This window comes from Sinohyriopsis cumingii, unplaced genomic scaffold, assembly GCF_028554795.1.
Source record: "Sinohyriopsis cumingii isolate HCF-2022 unplaced genomic scaffold, ASM2855479v2 utg001621l, whole genome shotgun sequence".
In the NCBI taxonomy this organism is placed as follows: Eukaryota; Metazoa; Mollusca; class Bivalvia; order Unionida; family Unionidae; genus Sinohyriopsis; species Sinohyriopsis cumingii.
The window spans coordinates 134,494-160,979 of record NW_028316027.1 but is presented as its reverse complement, the minus strand read 5'-3'; the positions used below and the strand labels follow the sequence as shown (position 1 = coordinate 160,979).

The 26,486-nt window shown below is 35.6% G+C and overlaps 1 pseudogene; it reads left to right on the top strand.

Annotated features, from left to right (window-relative positions):
* Positions 1–1,244: 1,244 nt before the first annotated feature.
* LOC149771861 (long-chain fatty acid transport protein 2-like) lies at positions 1,245–26,484 on the top strand (annotated as a pseudogene).
* Positions 26,485–26,486: the final 2 nt, after the last annotated feature.

Below are 26,486 nucleotides of genomic sequence, written 5' to 3'. Positions count from 1 at the left end.
CTGGACATGAAAAAACAAACAAAAAACTGGTAAAAGTTCATCGCAAGCTATTGGAATTGTCTGTGAAAATCTTAAAGAGAAACAATTCACTGTGGGGACTACAGTAGAAAACAATCTGTGTTTGACTGGAGCATGGCTGACGGGGAACGGTTTTGATGTGCAGTGCGCAGGAGGCCATGTTGACTGCACAACAAATCTGTCACCAGTTGCACCACATTCAGAGCATGAGATGGTAAGAGAAATGGGAAAAATGTTTGTGCTGCAAGAGATTATCGTTAGACATACACCAACAGATGGAGATGCACATGCTGCTGCTGGCTTATGAGATCCTTACAACATTTTACATATAACGTGGGAAGTATAACGACTGTCGGACCCGGTCCATTTGGGTCGTTTACAGTTCAAACTGTGCAATTCTGCAATTTTTAGTGAAAATATATTTCCAGGAATAAGAACAAGAGAATAAAAAAGACTCAAGCAGAAAATTGTCAGCGAAGACATTAAAGCAGGCTGCAGTTTGATTTCTAAACAACTGATCGAGGGCAATAGCGGTGATGTTACAAAAAATAAGTGTCAACTTCCCCAGGTACTGGATACCACTCTGCGCTGTTATTCAAGGGACTGCTCAAAATGACGTCATTATTCAAAGGTCTGTGGGGGACGAAGTGCTAACAGTTGGTGGATACAATCAGCATATCTTGGTCCTCATCACGGCACTCATCTAAACATGACAGAAAATGATAACAATATCCTGCTAGAAGTTCTGAAAATGAAATTTCCCTGTGATGTTGTAGAAAGACTGCGACTGAACACAAGCACACTGAAATGTGAGGATGTGAACAGATACATCAGTATCATTAGGTAAATATGCGAACCATTCCATAAACTTTGAAGCAAGAGTGCATTCAACAATACAAAGACTCAATAACAGACTAGGATCATCACTGAAAACAAAAGTGACACACTTGTAAGGTAAACTTTCAACAAGGACTCTGAGATCACTGGATACAATGGATAAAGACTGCACGTACCAACCGTTGTATCAAAAGCGTACACAAACCATGCAACGTATTCTAGCAAGACAAGGAAATATGATACAGGCCCATCCGTATCAGCAATGCTATAGGAAGTCTGACTACTGGAAGGAACTGCTAGACTCCAAAGGCGATCACTCCTATGCACAGGTTTAGCAGGAGCCACTGGACACTACAGATAGAAAACATTATCTTAATTTCATGTGCGAAATGACAGTACTGAAAGACACCATGAAGAACACAGGGTACAGAAGGAAAAACTGCAGTGGCGAAATCCGTAGGTAACACAACGCATGTTATGTGCAGTTGTGTTACTTACTACCGTCTGATGAGACCTATAGAGAGGTCGAAAAAGTTTCGTCTGAATATGAAGAAATAAATAGAGAACTTACAAAGCAAAACAAATAAATCTGAAAAGAGTCTAAAATAAAATAACATGAAATGATTTACTAGCTGAGAGAATGAATGAATGAATGAATGAATATATGAATGAATGAATGAATGAATGAATGAATGAATGAATGAATGGAGGGACGAAATGTATTTAAGACAGCACTGTCATACCAGCATGGTCTACTACAATAAAGACCACACTCTTTTTTTTCTCCTTCTTACTCAACACATCCATCCATCCATGCCAGACATAATTCGATATGGATGTGGGGGAGTGGATAGGACATATCTAGATATCTTATTATTCCATGTTACAACTTTATCTTTGGCATGCTGTCTAGAAAGTCACCATTCCCAATACAATGCACATACACTTTGCCGCACTGCCTATTATTGTTAACGGAATGAGATTCTAGAATCAGGTTCTCATCATTCACACACAAACTATTGTGGCATAAATGGGATACATCAAGCTCCTTTGGAATATTCAGACATCTCAACTTTAATATTAATGCCAGTCTGTGGAGATGCTTTTTCTTCCATGTGTTTGTCTGAGGATCCCTATATATGACAATATGACAAATAACCTAATGAATGTTACATTTTTCTGTACATATCATACAATCACTAGTATTTGATGGTACAGAATTTAAAGATATTTTTGCTGCCACGCTTTGAGAAAAATCTTCTATTTCAACTTGGTATTTGGTGTGGGAATACATTGCTGCTAATATTAATGAGTGTCATCTATAACAGATACCATATCTTTGTGAATGTATAGGATAAAATCAATTAATTTTACTATATATTATCTGCATTTTTTTCTCAGCAATAAATATTCCTCTGTGTGACAATGAATATAAATCATAAGTTAATCTGAACTACCTTAAAAGATGACTTCACTGTGAAGTTCTTATCAAAGGGTCACCGCATTATTTTGACTGTAAACAAAGCAACATGGAACACATATTTCACTTCCAGATCATCACCAAATCATTTGCACTGTTGCCGAAATACACACAGACAATCACACCATAAGCTCAAATTCTCAAGAATAAATAATTGCCTTTAAATCCCAAACCAAAAATGTATAAATATAACTCTTCTATTATCACAAAAATGAGAGAGTAAAAATGTTCTAAAAATAGACTAGAACTAAATTCGTGGGTACTGAACAGGAAGATTTCAAATGTCTTGCTGTTCATATATAATTCCATGTGATGTATCAAATTTCGTCGGAAATATTTCACATAATTGCATTAGTTGTTATTGATGTGTATTTATTCCCTATGTCATGTTTTTCTTCACAAGCTATTTGCGCTGGTAGAAGTCTTATGATAGGCATATAAACTGTACAGTATTTTATATTTCGTATGCTTCCTGCAGCAAACATTCGTAAGAATAGGAACAATGCCAGGATATTAGGAAGGGTGACCGAGTTACCTGTACTATGAAAGTTTTCTGCCCGTTAATCATAATACACTGATTTAGTGTTTGTGTCATTAAAACGATATTTTTATTTTAATTCTTGGATTATTTTGACTTTTGACTTTGACGTTTAGGTGCCAGGAATTTTTTTTAACAATAATTTAGTTAGGATATTCCACGTATTCAATTATCAGTTTCAAATCCAACGATGATGTGATTGTCCATTGCGTTCATTGTCATTTTCGTTTCTTTAACTTTGTAGTGGAAAACATCAAATGTCCTGACATTGTCATAGATTTACTGACAGAACTTGGCTGTAATTTCTATCAAAATTAATATTTAATAACACTTATCATTCAATGAAATTTCACAAAATGTCAATAAAGTCGTGTAATTTTTAGTTATCAAAAACAACTTCGTTTTCACGGATAATGTTTTGTATCCCTTATCCAACATTGCAACTTTTTATGTTTAAAACGAAAAAGAAAAGAAAATCTTTAGAAGCTCTAAACGCATATCAGTATTAGATAACATATCAAAACAAATACAGCCACAAGATTACAAAAACAAACACCACGAAAGTGAAAAACAATCAACTACTGACAGTAATTAAGGAAATAAACATTAGTAAGTCTAGTCTGGTCTTGTAGTCGAAACAGGCGAGTTTTAATGACATCAGTGTTCTTGTGTCTACGATCTTTGGGCAATTCGCTCCATGTAAATTTGTCCTGGTACGCAAAACAATATTGAATGTATGACTTTGGTTTAACAGTGGGAACAAGTTTCTAGATGGGGTGTACACACGAGTCATTTCAGATATGTATGTAAGACTGGAGCCAGTCAACGAAATGTAGCATAGTGAGTAGAAGTTGTGGTTTGATTATGATGTGAATGGGTAGCCAGTATTTGGTCTGCTCAGTTGTTTGTACTCTAACAGCATAGAGGATAGAGGGAAATTAATTCCTACTATCTGCAATTCGCGTTTGTCAGAGTAAGTCGTTCAACCAAACGAATTAAATGAGGCATATCGCAATAATTTGACAAATATAAAATGATATATAGTGTTTGCTTAGAGAAATCGTCTTCCTCGTTAAAATTAATTTAATTTCTAATTACCTACTTCGTTCAGTGTCTTAAATATGCGATCAACACGTTTACATAGCTATCCAATGTTTCTAACAATTATTTGTTACACTCCATCTCTATATACATTATGCTCCTATAAATGTAGTGCATTTAAAAACATTTTCTTATGTTATGTTATGATAATAATAGTATCGCTGATTTCTAAAAGAATTACTTTCGTCATATATTTTCCTTGCAAACAAGCATAAATAGGGATGGTGGAACATATACCCTGGGCAGTTGTCGGTAATTTTAAGTTGATGTTATTTTGTTGTAGATCTAACCTTGGAATAAAGTTTCCAAAACGTGACACAAATATTTGAAGCAGCTTTGGTAAGGAGTTCCTAGATATGTTTCAATTTTTATCAAAACTTTTACTTCATTCAAATCATGTGCATCGCAAGGATTCTATTATACTAATTACGAACAATATTTAGTTTTAGTTTTTGATTGAATTTTTTTAAATGGTGGTATGGCGTTTATGATCAGATAAGGATATCTTAAATTCGAGTATTTCCATCCCTTATTTGTCGGATTCTAACGTACATCGGCGATAACTTTTTACCTGTTTTTTTTTATAAAACTTATCTTCAGATTAAAAGAGTTACTTTTTCCCCGCGTCGGCATAGCATAGCCTTTATTGCCAATTATATCATCATCATCTTGCTCTGTATAAACCATTATAATGTGAGAGCATTATCCACTCAGTCGAGTAAATGCGCATTGATCCTCATATGTCGCATCAAATACATTTACAAGAACACTCATTTAAATATACTTATTTATATTTTTGATCTTCAAATTTATTGTTGTTGTATATTTGTTACAATAGCTGTCTACTACGTCTTACTTTATTCACGATATACGAGGACACCGTATACCACGGCCATGTTGAAAATATCCTTCTTTTGATTCGCAAAATAGGGTAAAATAAGGACTTGTTTGAAACGAACATAAGGTCAAGTAATAAAATAATTCCATACCATAGTGGGCAGTTTTAGAGTCGGAGGGGTGAAAGGCTTATCAAAGATGACAAATTATTGAGGAAAAAAGTGATAATATCAAACAAGAGCCAAGAAGAAAAGAGACAAAACGCAACAGACAATATACTTACAACTGTTAAAGAATAAAAACAGCATACAGTGAGTCTAATAAATTACATGACACAGACGAACGTTTAAGCAGAGTTTTAATTTAGGAAACGATCAAGGAAAAGTTATTGGGAAATACCCACGACTTAGTGTAAAAGTAATTACGTAGCATATCTGAAAGAGAATTAAAAGTGCCGCAAACAGATATGAACAAGACGAAACGATATTGCTTGAAGCAATATTGATATATAGTTTTATATTTCTTGTTGTTATCGACCGCGTCATGTACAGAATTAGAGTTGGTTTCAAAACTAAAAGAGTTAAAAGTAAAATTACAAAACATGGCGAAGAATACAAAATCACCAGAATTTAAAATGTCATATCCAAAATATTCCTGTGCAATAAAGAACTATACAAAACTATATTAGCTACATAAATGTTGCCTGTTCAAGCGCTAGGATTCACCGCTGGAACGTTAGAACCCACGAAGTTACGTATTACAGCTCTAGTTTGCATTAGACAGTCAAACACCCGTGTTAGATTCATTTTACATGTAATAATGAGCACTCTTACTGAAAGCGCATCATCCTTTGATTATCACAGAGTATGATTAAAACTCTTCTTGCATCAAACGACAGGTCTGCAGAAGCTTGGAATAGGAGTGGCCTACATTAACTACAACATTAAAAGGAAGGCATTAGTTCATTCACTCCAGTCATGTGAAGCCAAAGTTTTGATTATCGGGAAAGGTAACTATGATGTACTCATTTCTTATAGTTTCGTGCTTAATTCATAAAGCTATTTTACGTTGCCGCTAAAGCAGATTCTGATCCAAACCATATATTAACACAACTGTATGCATCGTTTCTCTTTCACAGGCAGCTACCATTTGGTATAAATTGAATATTATTGACAAACATATAATCGTTGGCGGTAATAACTCTCATCTTGCATAGTTACTTCAATCATCATCATATTATTATCTCAAGTAGACAACCATATACAAAAAACTTACATCAAACTTCAGAACTGTGAGCAGTTCCAATGTTATTTATCATACCTTAGCCTAGATACAATAAGTTGTTTACAAGATCCTAATTTCACTTAGACGTATTCTTTATAGATGTAGAAATATTCCACGCGATTGATGAAATTAGAAACGAAATTTCTGAGACTCCAGTGTATGTGCAGGGGAGGGATATCAAGTATAGTGGAAACTACCTTCCATGGGAAGACTTGCTATTGGCAGCCTTGCCAGTACAAGTTTCAAAGTCGGCTCGAGAGGGCGTTACATATGAAACGACCAGTTGCTTCATCTTTACATCTGGGACAACAGGCATACTTAAAGTCAAGCCATTAAAGTCGGTTTTCAGTATAGGATGCTACGCTTTTCTATCAACCATAGAGCGCTTGTTTGCTTGACTACAGAGGCACGGTTAGCACATAATTGGCTGTATCACCTCGATAAAACGGGAACTACATGCATTTCCCATGGACACATCGAGGCAGCCGTCACGGTTTGATATGGGCGGGTACCGAACCTTAAGACGTTTCTCTTACGAGTACAACGCTGTACCAACTGAATTACGACGGTTTCCCAGCATCTTTAGATTAATAGATATGAAAAGTTCTCAATCTGAGGCTACTTTTGCGATAAATATGTCAATCTGTTTCTACATTGACTGCCATTAACTTTCTTTGCGACAAACCGCTCTACGTCTACAATATTGGACTTGTGTATAAGAGACATGTCTTTTTTAAACCTATTTCAGGATCATTTTGCTATTTTACATTCTACCAATACTAAAAGCAAAATAAAAAGTGTATTTTTAAAAAGTAAATTCCTTCTTGATGTAAGCAAAACTTATTTGATATATTTCAACAATAAGTATAAATTTTATATTTGGTCATGTTATAGACATATACAAATACAAAGTATCTTGGTAAGTTTTTAACATAGTGTATACATGTATAAATATGCATACACACAGATGTAATTATGGTATAGCTTTCATTGCTGCTTAAATGTTTTCTCATCGTTCTCTTGTTTGTCTTTCTGTTCCTATGAGTACTAGCATGTCGAATACAATTTTGGATGTTTATCAAATTTGATTTGTTCTATGCATGCTGCAATACTTAGAATGCAAGTTTTAATTATGTAAGAATATTTGTACCATTTATGATTTATAAGCATAGGCTAACGATTTCTAGTTATGATAAATTTCTAGATCGAAATAATATCACATATTCTGCTAAAGTTAACTCAATATTATATTTACCATAGTGACAATAAAATCACTGTTTTAACGAAACTAAATACAAACAATAAATGAAGCAGTGTCTCTTCGGCTTCATTACAAAAACTACAAAAGTATTTAGAGAGTTTTATGATATTCAATCAGGGATCCAAGTACCAGTAATGTTGTGGCCGCTGAAACCAACTTAAAAATATGGTTGATGTTTGCAAACATTTGGTGGCCAGTAATCATAGATGATAAAAACGTTTTATCGTTTTTTATTTTACCTCAGAAAAAGCGTTTTTTTTTTACGTTTTTTATTTCTTTTCCGTTTTTTTATATTTTGCACTTCCATTTTTTTTATCATCGGCCATACAGGCGGTCCTCTGTCATACTCTAGATAATAAATATCGATCAATAATGAATCTATGATGCTAGCCTAGGATACTTTACGTAAACATGCTACAACATAGTGCTGATATCTGGTAGTGTAGGCCAGGCGTGTATACATTGGAAGATGACGCTGTGTTTAACCGTTTGCAGTCCCTTGTTTGGAAGTAAAATATTGTGTTTTGTGTTGCCTAAAAATTACTGGAACTTTTTTTCGTTTTTTATTTATTCAGAAAAAAAATGCGTTTTTTTACGTTTTTTATTTTAACTTTAACGTTTTTAACATCTATGGAAAAAAACTAGTTTACAAGAACAAAACACACCAAATGAGACTTTATAAGTATTTTAATAACGTATCATTAAAACTGAGGAATGTTATGAGCGCTCTAAGACATTTGATGTTATTGGATTCCAGCGCACAAAGTCTGTATTGAAGTTCGGGAAGTACTCTGTCATGATGGATAATTTGAGCTTATCTTGGCTGACGGCTGGTTGAAATATACTTTTTTAGCGTTTGCAGATAAACTTGATGATGTCAACAATAACGATCTATGTTTGCCAAGAAAGCATAATTTTAATATTCCAGTTAACATAAAGTCGCGTAATGGACTATGTGAGGCTCGCTATCAGCATACCCTCAAAATCCGTATACAACATGATGTGGAGGAGGAAATAAAAACAAACGGCGACGGATCAGCTGAAATGTAGAAGTGTTTCCTTCAGTTAGATAAAACGCTCTCGTTAGTTATAAACATATAATTTTTTATCCCGATAGCGAAAATAAAGACCTTTCCCGAAAATACCGACAACACTTGGGGGAACTCACCTTTGATGATATTGCATTTCCCGTTCATGGTACCGAAACCACACTGAACAAATTCAAAACACTTAATCCATATATCGCTGTTGATGTGTTCGCTTATGATAAAGACTTTAAGCCGCTTGCTTTGTCCATCATCGGGCAGAATAAACAAATTCAGATTGATTTGTAGTTGGTGAATGAAATGAAAGAAGAATCATAATCAATATCGCACTACGAATAAATAATCTTGCTTCACTGCTTAACCGACACAATCAGTACAAGGATAAAAGTATCCTTGCAGACGATGAATGCATGTGTTTAAAATCTAACAACCCCCACCAGTCATGACTTTAACTCTGTTTTTATTAGCGAAATACCACATCAAATAATCATGCCAGATCCTTGTAAAAGTATTGTCAAAGGATGTACATTGGTGTAACGAAATATAAAAATCACGTATATTATCAAACGCGGATTTTCAATGCCTCAGTCTTTCAGAAGAATGATCTGACTGATACTATCAATCAATCGGTGCAAGTCGCTAAACAAATCTCATGCGGGTTCTGTTATATAGTGGTTCGATGTGATGAGCAAATAGAACAAACAGTCCGTTATCGTGCTCAGATTACTCAAGACACAGACGATGTGTTTCTTAAATTGATCGAAGTTACCGCAGTATGGATTCAACAGCAGATCTATTCACTAGAAGACATAAGTATGACGTTTGAAAATATACGCGAGTTTTCCACAGTCATTCGATGGTTAATTTGTATAGAAACTATTACTTCCAGCGAAGAGCAAAGCCCTGGTTCCAAGGTTCATGGTCACGGTCACATCAATGGTGCCGCACACAACAGTTTCAATTTAAAGATGAGAATTTACCCCAACAAAACAAAAATCACTGTAGTGCTTCATAACTTGCGTAGGTACGATGGTCATTTAATAAAGCAAGCAGTAGCCACTTCATCGAAATCAGCAATAGGTGTGATCCACAGCACATTGACAAGTACGTGACATGTAGGCTAGATCATTTCGATTCATTACAGTTATAAATTTTTGCGTAGACAAGTTAGACAATAATCACTCGTCGATACTATCAATTCAACGCTGATTTGATAAAGATAAAAGGTGTGTATCCTTAAGACTACATGAGAGACTGAAATAAATTTGATGAACTCATTTGCAACCGATCTGAGTGTTTTATTAACCTTTGTCACTTGAAGGTATTTAGGAAACAAATTACAAACATGCAACGACCGTTTGGTCTACATTTGAATGTCGACACCTCTATGAGATTATAACGATCTGGATCTGCGCACCGACGTGTTGTTGCTCGCTTATGTGTTTGAGAAATTTCGTGTTACAACCATGTACGTATACAAGCTCGATCTCGCCCCTAATTTCTCGTCAACAAGTATGGATTACGATGCATTGCTGTCCAAACACCACAGTTGAGCTGGAATTTCTCACTGACATATGATCAGCATCTGTTTAAGTCATTTTAACTAGTGATGCTGTCGTTGTTCAAGGTTATATTCTGTTTGGGTTTTCGCCAACCGTTGAACGAGGTGATATAATGTCAATCACGTTCGCAAAACTTATGTATCCTCCATGATATAATAACCGACGGACATATATTCGTTTTTCCCTTGTAGATCAAATCGAGCACGCGATTGATCTGGGCAGAGAAACATCAAAGATAAAACTGTACATTAGATAGACCTGATATTTAATAATAATAATAATAATATTAATAATAATAATAATAATAATAATAATAATAACAATAATAATTCTTTTTATTATTATTATTATAAAAATGATTGGCGTGTATGGACGCGTGAAACCCGTTTCCTGAGTTAATTCGAGAAAACCTGTGTACGTGACATACTATCGAACATGGCTATGTGACATCGTTCGTGGATTATTTGCAGGTGCTCCAAAATGGCCCACTTCTTTATCATGACGCGCTTCCTACATCGATAAAGTAGTTAAAGAGCGAGTCGTTGATAGTATCAAAGGTGATACTTTAGATCATTTAAGACAACTGGGAATTTCAGGCAGTTCAATTAATTCGAGATGGATTAGTAAGAAGAGCACCATGAAAACAAATTACATTACCATCGATATTATCAATCATGCCTACAGTTAGTAAGGTCAATATAGAGGCAGCTCAGCAGAGATTGTCAGATACAATAATTACAAATCTGGCAATGGGTGTTGTTTGGACAGTAAATGGTTCTAAAGAAAATCCAAAAACATTAATTCAAAACTAAATTCTCATTATGGGCCAGTTCAAAGATGTATTTAATCAAGCATTTGATTTGGGCATGCCCATGTTAGTGGATTGAAGCCAGAGAGATTTTCAGTATTACTCTTATCTCGCCAAGGATACCAATCGGCTATGTATATAATTAGTAATAGACATGTCTAGTTTTTTGGAAGATAAAGGAGATCTGGTACAGAACGACCATCCTGCCAATACCACAGATCAATTTATAAACAATGGCATCATGGCGTTGTTTAACAGAACATGGTATTCCATCGATATAGGACGTTCAATCAATTCTGGATAATGTTAAACTGTCAAAACCAATTATTGGACTCGTCAGATACAGTGACGATTACACAAGAACAGCTGGCGCAACAGTGATTTGTATCAAGGACACATCTGATAACGCGGATTCTGATAGAGATGTGCAATCTGAAGTTGTGAGCATTAACGGCACTTTTAAAGATGGATTTGCTCAGCGCAAAAGAGAAATTCGTGAAGTCTTATCACGATTTTGATGCCCAATTCTCAGTCACTTATTTGGGTTTTGCAGAAATGATCGCAAGGTTATTTTTGGAGCCACATTCACACAGTCAAACTAACCCGCAAAACTAACTCCTACGATCCAGTTTGGCGTAGCGCGTATGCTTCTGACGGTAGAAACATTAACATTGTGGATGCTTGCGTGATCCCCTTCACTGTCTGCAAAATCGTGTTTGCTATGGCGCATTCAGTCAAGTATCAACACCCCCCAACTTTGTCATTTCTCGCACATACCACAGATGCGCACCCACCAACTTAGTAAACTTAGAAACAGTTTACTTTGCAAATAACCACGCAACATGGTCTCACTGCATCAAGACATGCGTTTATAAGGTTTCAACTTACAATGTCCAAATTCATAGGAAGAATTACATTTGACAACTCAGAAGTGACCAAAGCTTCGTTGCGGTTAAATGGTTGTCAAGGATCATCTAAAGAATCCGGCTTAACTATTAAACCAATCCCATGAACGTACATATTAAAATCTCAAGTCATACTTGGACCGTCATCGAAACATCGACACTGGTTTGCAGATTTCCTAGCATGACCTCATGACACTGTACCCGATTTATTAGTTTCTTTGGACCACCTGGAGTTGTTTAGGCAATCATTTATCGACATATATTCGCATGCACGAGATTGTGCTGCTGATGTTTATTGCAGGTACTATGCTGCAATAGTTTCTGACACGATACTGTTGATGGAGGGTGCTAGTGGTTGAATGAGGGTGAGCGATGCACCTGTGGAAAAGTCGTGGAATTCATAGTTAAACCTGTTACTTATTTAGATAATACTGCCCTATCACGAAGTGAGGATGGTCTTACTGAAACGTAATTTGCATAAAGTGACCAACGCAATAAAAGACTGCAGTCGGGTCAGACTTAAACTTTCACCAGCACATTTGACTGGAATGCTCAGGTGTAAATCCAAATACAGACTGCTCAGCTAAATGTGGCCAAACACAATTACATCTCAGTGAAAACACAGTAATATCTCAGTGAAAATACAAGAACGTCTCAGTGAAAATAAAATTATCCAAGCCAAAAATGGCACAAATGCAAACGATTGGTGAAATATATTCATTCGTTGCAGGTATTCTAGCGTTATTGGCATCAGCGTGTCTAGCGGTTGCAAATGCTAAGGCGTTAAGGGCTGTCGGAACTCAGGAACGGCGTTGAGAAAACATTGAAGGAGGTGGAATAAAAACATTTTAAAAACTCTACCACCAGGCACGAGTTGTCGAATATCCTCGATCAAAGATCTTCGAATACCTGGATTCGGTAACAGCATCTGGTACTCATTGGGTCGCATCATTGATAATACTTCAAAATACTGTGTGTTTTTTTTATCGACTCGCACCACTGGTTGAAGTTAGTTTTTTATCCATGTACAATAAAAAAGACCGGTGTCTTACATGATTATGCAAGTACAAACACGGTTGGATGGACCTAAATGTGGTCGTCCCCTCATATCCAGCAGTCCGCTTGACTTCGAGACATCCAATCTGGTTAGGTCCGTTAAAAGAGGATATGAAAGCTATTCCGTCATGGAGTGATGTGTGGTCTTCAACAGATGTTGTAAACCACTCCCTCGTAGCAGAGCTATCTGTATGCCCTCCTGGGGTCAACCTTCCACGACCTATGTGGACCACGCTAAACCGTTTCCGGACAGGACAGGGTCGGTGTGCAGTCATCCTTGTCTGATGGGGTCTTACACTGACTCTTCCTGTAGCTATGATGTTGTACAGACCATGTCACACGTTGTGCGCAACTGTCTACTGATACCGTTCCCCTTTGGACTGCAGGTTGTGCACGTTGCTGATGATGATCATTGTTAAATGGCTGGGCAAGCATTGAAACACGATTCATAAATAAATATGTCTTGTTGTTGAAGCTTTGGAGCGTTCACCAACACCACAAACACTTATCGGTATCAAATTAAAGTATGTTTAATATTATATACCATTTTTAATGATATTTACGCAAGTTCTTCAGCTTCACGACACGTGCTGATGTAGATCTGAGCCGATTTGCCACCAAAGCGGATGTGTCGGAGTTTACTAATCGTGTTGCTGCTGGTTTCAATCCATGCGAGCTTGTGATTTTTGAAGGTCAAAGTAGTAAACTGAGAACGTCTGATGTAGACATTCAAGTTATTATTGTCTAGTTGAAAGGCAACATTGTGATAAAGAATTTGATTGAGTTCAGTGACAACAGTGGAATCAGAGACATAGGATATTTCCGCATGCCAAGGTTCCGATATCATAATCCTATCTACACCTTGGCGTATCGAACATACATTTTAATGCTTTGTCCTAGCGACATCTATTGAATTTCACGAGATGCCTCCCTAAGTATGTAATGCCAATTACCAATAGCGTGTAACAGTGGTGCATTGTACATTGGTCGAAAATAGTGGGCACCATTGACCTAAAAAGGATACTTTTTAAGTTTAATATCGAATGGGAAGCTATTACACGTTTATTTTAGTGAAATGTATTTGCGCAAACATGGACTGACAGTGGAGATTTGTTCATTTATCAATCCTTTCATGTTGTGTATTTCCCTTGTCTCGATTATGTAGGAACAGCGTTCATATTTGAACAACCTAACTTTGATTGGATGCGGTGGCTTGCGGTTATCATACTGAAACCGTAACTAGAGACAGAGTCGTGTCGGTTGAGTTTATGACAAATTGTGTTGATTATGTTGATACAGCATACATTGCAACAAGACAATACGTGCAAGAAGAATTTGATCAAGTGCACACACAACCTCGCATAGTAGGTTCATGAAAAGTAACTGCAGAAATGTTAATCAAGGAAGGAGAGGAACACACTAACTTACTAACCTTAGGAAACGGCCAACTTATTTTAAGTTCTCTTTAAAATGGCTTTGATAGACTTAAAACTTACATTTTAAATATGAGCGAGTGCGGATCATACTTGTTTATTATAACCGGACGTAAAGGTGGACGGGTTAGAATGGTAATAATGATAAATAACTAGGGGTATCTTAGAAACTTGTCACATATATCACATATTGAAATATTTGGTCATGTAAATTGTGACAGATCTTGTCATGTTATAGATTTTTTCACACATACAGTATCAAAATTATTAGTCGCCGCAGATGAAATTCAGTTCGAATCACTCAACATTTATGCAGACTGGTACTTAGCCATCATTAGTGTTTGTGTTTAAGATTAGATTTTATCACAAAAGTAATAGAATCTGATCGCGGTGATGAGGTTGCGGAATGTACTGACGAGTTGTTAGATCAACTGGCAGCGGATTTTAAGCATCATAACAATATTGGTCTACTTATTTATGAATATGTGCTTTAAAGTGGTGTTGTCAAACCCTCGTTAGAGCTCACGTATGGGCTAATTATGTCATGGAAGTAGAGGCGAAGACAGGATTTAAGGGACCCAGACGGAGATAAAGAACCAAAATACCCATTTTTATATTACTCACATTCGTGGATTTTCCATGTACATACATGTATTTCACGCATTATGGATTGTGTAGCACATATGTAAGTTGTCCATATGCAAGTGCATTTGAAACTAGTTTGTCTTCATTTAATACACAATTTTTTTTTCTTTCTTAAAGTGTGAATCCTGCGCGTTGTCAATAGTGCAGTTGTACTAAGAAGACGTATATGTTCATGTAGTGAAAATTCAAATTTCCTAGGATATCTAAATGTGTTTTCCAAGATAATGGTACTGTGTCAAGAAATTCATTGAATCATGCGAAATTAATATTGTTATTACATTTTTATACGAACTAATGCAATCTTCCTTAATTATGTCATTAAAGTATAGACGTGTCCACATAATTCTTTTTCAGAAGATTGTACTATCATTTATATTGATATAAAAATATACCAAAGTGGCATTGATACATTGTGTTCAAGGGCTGTTGTGGGATAGTCATCCGATTCCATCATGTACCTATGTTGAATCATTTCACAATGAATTGATACAAAAGTAATTAATACTTCCACATCCACCTTGCCTCACCTGTATACAATCATCTTAAACAAACCGATACTATGTGTTTTGCTTTTCTTCTATATTTATCGTTTTGAATCGTTGATCTGAATATATTAAACGAAAATGATCTTTACAATAAAAATAATGTCGACCACCAAGATCGGATTTTACTTCTCGTATCATTTTTTTCCAGGGCTTCCAAATCCTGTAAATGTTCACCAAAGCAAGGTTCTCACGTATGCTATAATACTCCTACTCACAGGCTTCCGGGAGAGCGATATTATGTACACCAGCACTCCTCTATATCACAGTATGGCGGGGGGACTCTGCCTCATTGGAATCGTAACGATAGGTAGATGGATTTACAGAAGGCGTTTAAATTCTGATCTTTAGAATATTACCTTCCTATACCGAAAATCAAGCAAACTAGACCTTTTCAAGTATTTTTGTTTGTGTTTAATGACATGTTAAGTGCTTCAACGCGTATATTTCGATTTAGATATACTGAAATAGTATCGCCATTAATTTATGTTGCATAAAAATAGTAAAGTGCATATTCCATAGAGAAACCACTTCATTTAAGTCGTTCTTTTCTTCTAAATGATTTACAAAAATTGTTTTAGTGTATTTTTAATAAGGAATATCTCGTTTTTATTAAAGGGAAATAAAAATTAATTCTAAGGAAAGATAGTTGTAATAGAGTTTATAAGCAGTGTCCTCCATCTATCGACATGTATCTTTCCCACTTACATAAATTACAGGTGGCACAATGGTACTGCGTAGAAAATTCTCTGCACATAGTTTCTGGGACGATGTGCGAAAGTACGACGTTACATATATCCAGTATGTTGGGGAAATGTTTCGCTATCTTTTGGCATTGCCTCAGATAGGATAGCTGATAATTTTTGTTTTCCTTTTGTTGCATTTACTTTATAACTCCACTGTGTCCATGTTATTATCTTTGTTGTTTTTCCGTACGTCTGTCCACCTCATCTTGTTTAGTTATACTTACGGCTTTTTAAGTTCCAGATCGAAATAAAGTGTAACAATAATTTGTACGATTACATACAAAAGTATGAAAATCATTTTAAAGATAATGGTTTAAATATCACGGATTTGGTACAATACGTTTCAATTACTTCATTGTGATCGTTATAGTCTTTACTTGATGAGAGCGTATGTCTTTCTGGTCGAACATTCATGTTTTATTCACAATGTTAGATAGAACACTGGCAAAACAATTCAAGGCACAAATATCTTAGCCTTTGGTCTTATAAGTCTTAGTTTTATAGAAAAGTCTATCCAAATCAATGTATCTCGGTGGATAACTTGTGACAGCAATTGTTTAATTATCTTGCATTACTAGTGAGCGATAACGTCTACTGATGATGTATTTGTATAGTAGGAAATATTTAATTTTGATGTATTAATGGTCATACAATCCTTCTTGCAACTTTCAAAGTTTATTGGTTTCTTATTTTAGTAATGATTTTGTAGTTGGTTTCTTGAAAAATAGGTTTAAATATTTAATATTGTTTTAAAGAAATCCAATGGACCAAACTATTACCCAATAAAGCCATTTTCTCTGGCATATCTGTGTTCAATTTGAGTAGTTTGATGGTCACAGGAGGAAGTTTAGCTTAGGCTTCCAGGCAGACGTAGGCTTAAATCGCTATGCAGTGACGGTAATTTGAGATTTTACTAAGGAAAGTTAACGAATTATGACAACTAATTATCCAAGCTCACACCTTCGACAAATAAAAGTTATGTTCTTAAGAAAGTTGAAAGATCAAATACGTTAATAGCCTAAATTCATGTAGGTTATAACATCATAATTTTTAATTATGTCACATGTCTCTCTTCGATACGAAAAGAGTGCCTTCAAGAGAATCAGAGGCAACCAAACTGGTCGTCATCAAATTGGTAAGGTTTTGGCTGACAAATATCCAGCTAGATGAGTGAAAAAAATACCCTCTTCAAGATAACATTCGACGACGATTCAACCATCAATAAAATGCTTCCACTATTATTATTCAATGCTTAGCAAATCTTATATTTATTAATTGAATGCTTTTTATACAACTTGATGAGATGTAAACTGTCACATGATACTGAACTGAGGGTTTTTCCACATCGATAAATTATGACTACTACTTTTAGTTCCCTGTTTTCATGTCATTTGATGTAAAGTTTTATCTATATCAATCCATTACACCCTAATAATGACAACGAAAACCTACCCATCCACTCAATCAAAATGTACGAACCACGGATACAAATGGACCATTATAAGTTACAACAATTTAACTGCACATACCTTACTTCACTCCACCACTCATCCCTTTTGCTGACGGAGGCATGTGATAGGCATTACAAGTCAGTCTTCGGAAATTATTGCATTTCACCTCGACATGTTCCAGCAGCGATTATTAAAGGTCAGTGTCATATGTCAAATGAGGGATCTCACTAAAAATGGTTACGATTTTGCTTTTGAAAGATCGAAATGCGTAAAAAGGTAAAAACAGCGTTGTTATAACAACACATGCCATACGCAAGCATAATTTTCGAAAAAGGGACTATCCTGGTTTAACCGCAACAACCGTTTTTTTATATATTTAAATAATAATTGTACGAATATATCACTGGCATGACCCGCTATGACATTCTACGCCATATTATAGTATAAAGGATTAACAAATCCTGGCTAGCGAAGATTGGGCTATGTATTATATTGCAGTTAAGAGGCTAATGAAAAAAAAAACGATGACCATCAAAGTGAATTTCGTGTTGATTAAATCTGCTGATCTGATGTTAGAAAGGAAGTACATTGGAATCATAAGGATTAAATACTTAATATAAAGTTAAAGGTAATAAGTTAACATAAGGTCCTTCGGACTTTAGTTTGTGAGCAATTAGGTACAATTTACACATCGATAAATACCCAACCATTGGCATTTAATCCTATAATGTTACTTCTACAAATGTTGAATGCAAAACATACAAGATACATTCCAGTTTTAAAAGACCTAATTATATTATGTCGGTATTGTTTTCATCATGTAAAAGAGGCAAGGTTTCAGGGCAGATAAAAATATATACTATTTAAGTATGATATATTTTAATAACTTGCGACGGTTAATGCCGAGAGCGTTCCAACTAGAAGACAAAGGGTATGACCATTCAGAACACCTTAAAGTTTTTTGTTCTTTTCTGTGACCGAAATTCTCACTAGACATGATTGTATGACAAGCGTAGATTTTATACCAGTGTGGCTAACTGAACACCCTCTGTTTTGTTATATGTCAGGAATACATATCACCGATTTATGGCTATGATAAGTGAGCACAACAGCAATACTTCATAAGAAAAGTCATGAATTCTTTAAAGATGAAAAATATGAATAAAAATAATGCATATGTTCCTGGAAATTTACCTTTTATATTAGAAATCCAAAAAAGGACCACCTCAAGACGTGACGTCACACGTAACTTTGTGATGTACCAGTTGCCTCATCGTAGAACTGTTCGCCAGCCACATGTAAATGATAGATAGCTCTTATTGGACCAGCGTTATCAGTTTGTGTCGTATTCTAGTAAGCATATTTCAGATGTCAATATCGCTCAAAATACGTTCTTCTCTTTCCAATGAAAGTCGAACAAATGTAACCCTCTGAAAGAGACTCGAGGGTAAGCTTAGTGATCATTCTCAAATTATTAACTTTTAGGCTTCCTAACAGCCCATTAGATGTGCGAAGGACGGACTATCATAACACGATATGTCTTGTAAATGACATTCAACGACATTTGAACAATAAACTTAATATCATCACATTTAATTTGTAATGTTATCCCTTCAACTTGGTTATGAACACATAGAATAAATCAGTTGGGTTATATTGCTTGAATTATTACTGAGACATCATCTATTCATTGTGACATTATGGGGCTATTAGTACTTAATAACACCCTCGGGCTGGAGGGTAATTTGTACCTTTGATGGTTACTCTAACATGCAATGTTTCTGGCAGAGGACGTTCCGGTTACTGCAGAAAGTGACCATTTTGAACTTTGAAGTTTATGGTTGATATTATATAACGAAAGTCTAGCTAACGACATATAGACTCTATGGCGTATCGTCACCAGTAGCAACGTATGCAAATATTTTGAGGCTATCGAAACTTCATGGCTATTAATTATACATTTTTCTGTTCATGTTTGAAGTATTGCACTAAAGTAAGGGTATTTCAATGATAGCTCAAATGTTTTATTTTTCACATCTCTACTAAAACATTACCAATAAGGGAAGTATCACAATTATTACCTCTGAGTCTCATGTATATAATCGTGCTTATTTGATCCGCATCGGAAGGAGAATAGGTCGTTTTGACTAACATATTTTTGCTGTGATGATATCCAGTACTCGTGATTCGGATAATAAGTGGCCGCAACCTATTTGATCACTCGCACGTTTGATGCGAATCCAACAGAATTATCCAATATATGTCGATATGTACAATTCAAACTACTTCGGCTGTTTACACTGCAAGAATTTACTGCAAAGTTACGACTGAGTGAACTATTCATTTTGATTCGTAACTTCTCAGCCAATCATAGAAGCAACCCGATTGCATATTTGATTTTGGTTTTCTTTCTGCCGACAAATTCCCGGGAATAAAATGTATACATTATTGTAATTGAATGATTTGACACCCATTGCTGCAAAACGTATGTCTAGCAGAAACAGTCGAGATAGATCCGGATGCCTATTTTGATAGGACAGTCGGAACGTCTTCGGCTTTTTTGATTGCGTTCAAGAAACGAAAACCTATATATAAATAATGGTCACTTTGAACTGCAATGTGATTGCTTTTATCTCACAATTTAATTGACCTTAAATTAATTAGATGACCATTAAGTTCAGCTTATTAAAACTGAACGATTCCATCGATTTTTTTTTATTGCAATGTTGAAACAATAGCAAAATACGAAAATCAAACGTATTTCATTGCTTGTCTTCCTCTGTTTTTGCCGTAAACAATATATGATTAAGAACAGTGTTAACCAAAACGCATATTCCATGCACACATGAAACAGGCAAAGGATATTTAAATGTTACTTGAACTAAAATGACCAAAAGCAATCGTTGTTGTAAGAGTGAAATTACAAAGGAATAAAGAAATGAGATGTACCATTGGAGAATGGGTCACCCTCAAAAACATAAATACATATATACATTTATATGAACAGCTTTTGTCGTCGAGTGTTTTTCCCCCTAGGACTTATCGTTTTATTAGAACCTTTGATGGTATATCACAACATATGTTTGTTGGCCAAAAATCGTACTATTTTGGGAAGACTGTTTCAGAGAATTAAAAAGTTATAAATACAAGCTACAAAAGGATTGACGACGCTTTCGGTACGTGAACATATTTGGTTTACTCTGTTCTTATATTTTATCTTGCCTTACAAGTGTCTAATTTCACTATTATATAATTTCTGAACATGACTCTTGGCAAATCTTTGGAATACATTTTAACATGCTATTAGTTATAAATATCTTGTTTTAAAACAGATTAAAAAGATTGATGGATAGAAGAATTGTATTTGTTATCAAAGACAAAAGTATAAAGCGATAAAAAGTGAGTCATTCACATACTACTCGAATGAATCAGGTAGCGATATTTCATTTATTGTATGCCAGTGATGATGTCATGTCGAAATTATAAACCCAAGTTTTTTTACTCGCATCTGAAAAAGCGGGCATGTTGATGATAGCCGGAGTCATTAGTGGTTATGCGATGGTTGACCAAACTAGGGCTGCAGTTGGAGAGATGTACTTAAATAAATTCATAATGAAAGCGGAACATTCCATAACACATCTCAGTGGTAAATATAACTAAAATTTATATCAATGTATATTAGTGTTGCTGGGTCAATTTAACTTCCAAACACGATTACATGATTGGTTCGACCTTATTCCTCTATGACCTGAATGATGTCAACACTTACTTTCAGCATAAGATGATAATGTATCCGTCCCTGCTTTACGCCATCCGCTGGAAGGCACAAGGCTAACTTTCCCAGACTTGTGTCTAAAGTACCTGAATGCAGATACAGTCTCTGCTGGCCGAGACACAATACATGCGTTTTTTAATAGTTAGAGAGGCGATGCAGTTCTCACCGTGTTTTTCGTAGACTGATACTAGTACTAATATTAACAGCCCTACTTCTTGGACGGGATACTCACATGACCCTATATGTTTGAACTGACCAGTATAATGTGATTTACACCCAATTCTTTTTCAACCTAATATCAAAACGTTTAAACATGTTTCCTACAGATACTTGAAGAACTTAAATAGTATTCTTATTTAATAAAAGACTTGCTACGTATCATTGATGAAACATGTGCAACCATTGATTACTTTCTGTATCAATTATTTACTTTTAAATCATTCATATTAGTTCAACTGATAACTACTTCCGTTTTCAGCTTCAGTTTTGTGTGTGCCGCATGAGGACATTGATGCCTTATAATGAGAAACGGGAATACATCGTACGAAATATGGTATACAATAAAGTATCGGAAAATATCAATATATGGCATAGCAAGCCTTATTTGGAAAACGAATTACTCCGAGAATCTTGTTGTTGTTGTTGTTGTAGGGTTTAACGCCATTTTTCAGCACACAATAGGCTTTACATGGCGGCCAGTATTAATGGTGGAGGAAGAACCCGGGAAAACCCAGGAAAGAACCACCGACCCACTAGAAGCTACTGGCAAGCCTTCTCACATATCCACATTAGCCGAATCCGAGACTCGAACCCACGCAGACAGAGGTGAGATGGCAGTGATCCGTAACGAAGAGCGCTTTAGACCACTCGGCCACTCCGAGAATCTTGTATTATCTTTCAAGCACATTTAGCATAAACGTAACAATACAATTTTACCTGATACAGGATAAATATGAATTTGCCTGATATAGGATTAATAATAACTTTATCATTAGCCAAACGTCCTGAAAAAAAACCAGCTCTACTACGCTAGTAGATTGTTAACTGCAGTCATCATTTTGCCTTTGGCAATAGTTTTATTTGCTCCATTGTATGGTATAGGATCATGTCAAAGCCGCAACCACGCTGAGTCTATGGCGTCAAGGCTAGAGAGATATCTACGATTCTTAATGCCGTCTATTCTGGGCAGGCCTATGACGCAACTGGAAAATAAATTTGGGTGGCGATCAAGTAGTACTTTCATAATAAATAGTACTATCCTTTAATAAATAAACATTTTTATTTATCAGTTTTAAAGACAATGCTCATGGACATCTCCCTTCTAGCGACTGTTTGATTAGTAGTTATGAGAGTAAAACACCGTAAATCGTAGTAATTCACGACATATTTTAGCTTGATATATTCAATCAGCATCCACTAGATGGCGTGCATAAGGTGAAGGCAGTCATGGGAAACGGGCTCCGTCAGGATATATGGGAGAAGTTCCAGACGCGGTTTAGGGTCCCGAGGATATATGAGACATTTGGGTCTACCGAAGGAATGACGTCCACTGTGAACATGTCCAATCGAGTTGCTCTTGTGGGAGAATTTCCCCAATTCTGGTTGGTTCCTGCTCACTATCAGTTTATTCATTTGCGTAAATCTATGATCAACATTATCATTGTTGTCATCCTCTTCCTCCTCCCCTTCATCATTATCATGATCATTACTGTCTTTTTCGATTTCGCAATTGTGTTTTATATTTTCCTTTTTCAACATAAAAGGAAATCAATTTAGAAATGGCTACTGTATTCTTAAAGTTTGCATTATGGCAGTGGCATGTACTGCACTATTTAAGCATGTATCTGCTGGCTCCTTTTCGTTTGTACTCAGTGTGAGAGGGCCGCTACAACATTTGTAAATAGGGCATAGTCATATGAAGTATGATGTTTTGTGAAATGTAGAGCTCCTCGAAATCATGACCAGATTTAGACTGTGATCAGAACTATACAATACATCAATCGTCTATGTGATCATGACTATGATGGAGTGCGCCGGATAAAGAAGGTAAGAATATTCACAGAAAGAAAACAACATGTGACACGATTGCTTTGCAAAACGTGATGTAAAATTGTTGAAAGATCTTTACATTCTGGGAATATTCAAAATCATTACGAACACTGAAGTCTAACATTTTAGTAATGGAGATACTTGTTCCTTGTTAAGTTAAAATGCAATACTAATATTTATATTTTAAAGAAGTACATGTTTTTCCATGCATATAAATCAATCTTTCATTTAATATTTACTCTATTTGTAATAGAACAGGTTTGACTTGGTTCCAAAATACATTATCGATGTAGATCCTATCACTGGAGATCCAGTCAGAGACAAGGATGGTCACTGCAAGCAAGTCAAAAGAGGTAAGATTACATATGTATGTATGCATGCATGTATGTATGTATGTATGTATGTATGTATGTATGTATGTATGTATGTATGTATGTATGCAGGCATGCATGCATGCATGCATGTATGTATGTATGTATGTATGTATGTATGTATGCAGGCAGGTAGGAAGGCAGCGAGGCAGGTAGGTAGGTAGTTAGAAATGGATGTAGCCATGGTTAACAAATACTAGTATCGACGCTTCGATGACAAGTAAGGAGTTATTAAGGAGTGCTACTACCCTCCCTTTTGTATATGATATTTACGGCAGATAGTAAAACACAAAATAAGGCTTAAAATTGGACGTTTAGGTTGCTGCTAACCTCGCATGCCTAGTACATTCTTCAAACAACTTAGGTAACATGCCAGAGATTATTCTCGAATATCTGCAAACGGAACAACATAATATTTTCTGCAATGTTATATGATATCATGTTTTGGGAAGAACTTCAAATTATAAACTCCCCTTATCACTTGGTGAAGAAATAAATCATGAAACGGACCTTATCACTCACCTACGTATACTTCATAGATCACGTCGACCCTAAATTCGCACCCGCAACGTTTGCTGAAAAGCATCGCAAAGCTTTTTCTTGTCTAGCAAATGCTGGAACCGGTACCCTAAACTTGATCTCAAGCAAATCCATCAGTTTATTTAGAAACTTGAGACATCACTCCAGCCTAACTATAAGGTTGCGATTTTCGGATATACTTTGAAAGGGAGACATAATGAAGGTCAACGGTTTGCTGCACTTTATAGGAATCGAATGTGGGAAGATATGTTTGAGTCAATGCAAGGGCTTATAAAAATAACCACTGAAAGTTATCAGCATACACTTATTTTCCTATGCAAACTCTGTACCTTGTCCAATAACATCATCTCCAGACAAATATTCCTCAAATGTCTTCACGTGTATTTTGATGGCACCAGTTCTATACATTCTGATTTTGTTCCGAATAGTTGGAATTTACCTCAGACGTAGTAGCTTAGAGCTCTCCTGTTAAGCTTCATAACTCAACCAGCTTCCCCAGCATATGAATGGAATAAACTGGTCAACATGGCTTTATTTGAAAAGAAAAGACTGCTTAACGCAACATAATCAAATTTATCCCTTCCTCTCTGTAATACATTGTGAAGAATAATTATGAACACATATTAACCAGATTTATAGGACTGTATCCCTACTGGTATTATATTCATAATGTTACTCACTATATTAAATGTGGTAAGCATCAATTGCACCATGTCCAGATATTGAGCAGGCAACAGTTTTTAATTAAAATTTAAATCATGTCCATCATCGTTTTAAAAATACATTTAAATCAAACTTGAATGGGATCATGATGTGCATTGTTGTATTTTGTTAAAATTTCACGCTATGGATTGGTAATGATTGTTTTTGAATAGGGACAGTATAACATTACCGTTGGGTTTGATTTAAAACACTTCATTAACAACAATCTTTTAAAGACATTGTAAAGTTCTACAGGTAAGGAAACATTTATTAGGCCAATCATGTTTTTTATGTACGCCATCTAGAGTGTCTATTAACATTGTTTGAAGTGTGGAATTATTTATATTTTTTCGGCCGCTGAAATTATCCCTAGATATATATTTGGTGAAAATAACTTGGTTCTAAAATCATTATGCACCTTGGCTTTCTAAGGTTTGACCATCTGATAGTGTTTTTACTGCCAATGCTTTAGTATAGTTTTGTTTCTTTGTTTCTTTATTTTAAATTTTATATTTTTGAGACAAAACCTCAATTTGATAAGTATCCGTAGCGCTAAAACAATCATTACGTGTCAATATACAGGAGTGCTATTCGCTAAACGAAAAACAGCGGACGAGTTACATCCCATGCAACAACATGAAACTATAATGAAGAAACATTGTCAAGATAATAATAGTAATAATACGATTGATAGTGATATAACTTTTATGAATATTATGCTTTCTTACTCAGGTGGAAAGGAGAAAACGTGTCAACGTCTGAGGTAGCCAATGTCCTGACCGAATTGGATTTTATACATGATGCCAATGTGTATGGTGTGCAGATTCCGGGTCAGACTTATTTGTCTTAGATTTGTAATCGTTAGTAGTGCCTGAGCCTTCATTATCATCAGTATTGCCTGTATCATTAACATTACTAATGACAGCAGCGTCATCATCATCTAATTGTTAGCGCGGTTATTATCATGATGACACACATTTCATTCATCAGTTAAAGACATACCTGTTAGAAACGCCACAAATTATTTCTCACATAGAAATGTTCATCTGTAGTTTACACGTATGCATGTATAGGAAGGTGCAGATGGGTATATATATTTCATTACACGCGTGCTTGGTTACTTAGAAAAGGTTCATCTGTCAAGAAATGGGTGACATTCTCTAGATATTGATACGTACTATTACAGGTACTGAAGGCCGGGCTGGCATGGCTGCACTGCATTTACGTGCAGGTGTGAAACATTCGGAAATTCTTGAAGATATTTACAAATATTGCTCAGACAATCTTCCCTAATATTTTCAGCCCCTTTTTCTTCGGTTTCCCAAAGACATGAAGATAACTGGGACATTCAAACAAACGAAGGTACAATTTGTAAAGGAAGGATACGACTCATCGTTGGTTGCAGACCCGCTTTATTATAGAGACGATTTTAGGACAAACTATTGTCAACTCACGCATGAAATCTATGACCAGATCCGAATTAAATCAAAACTTTGAAA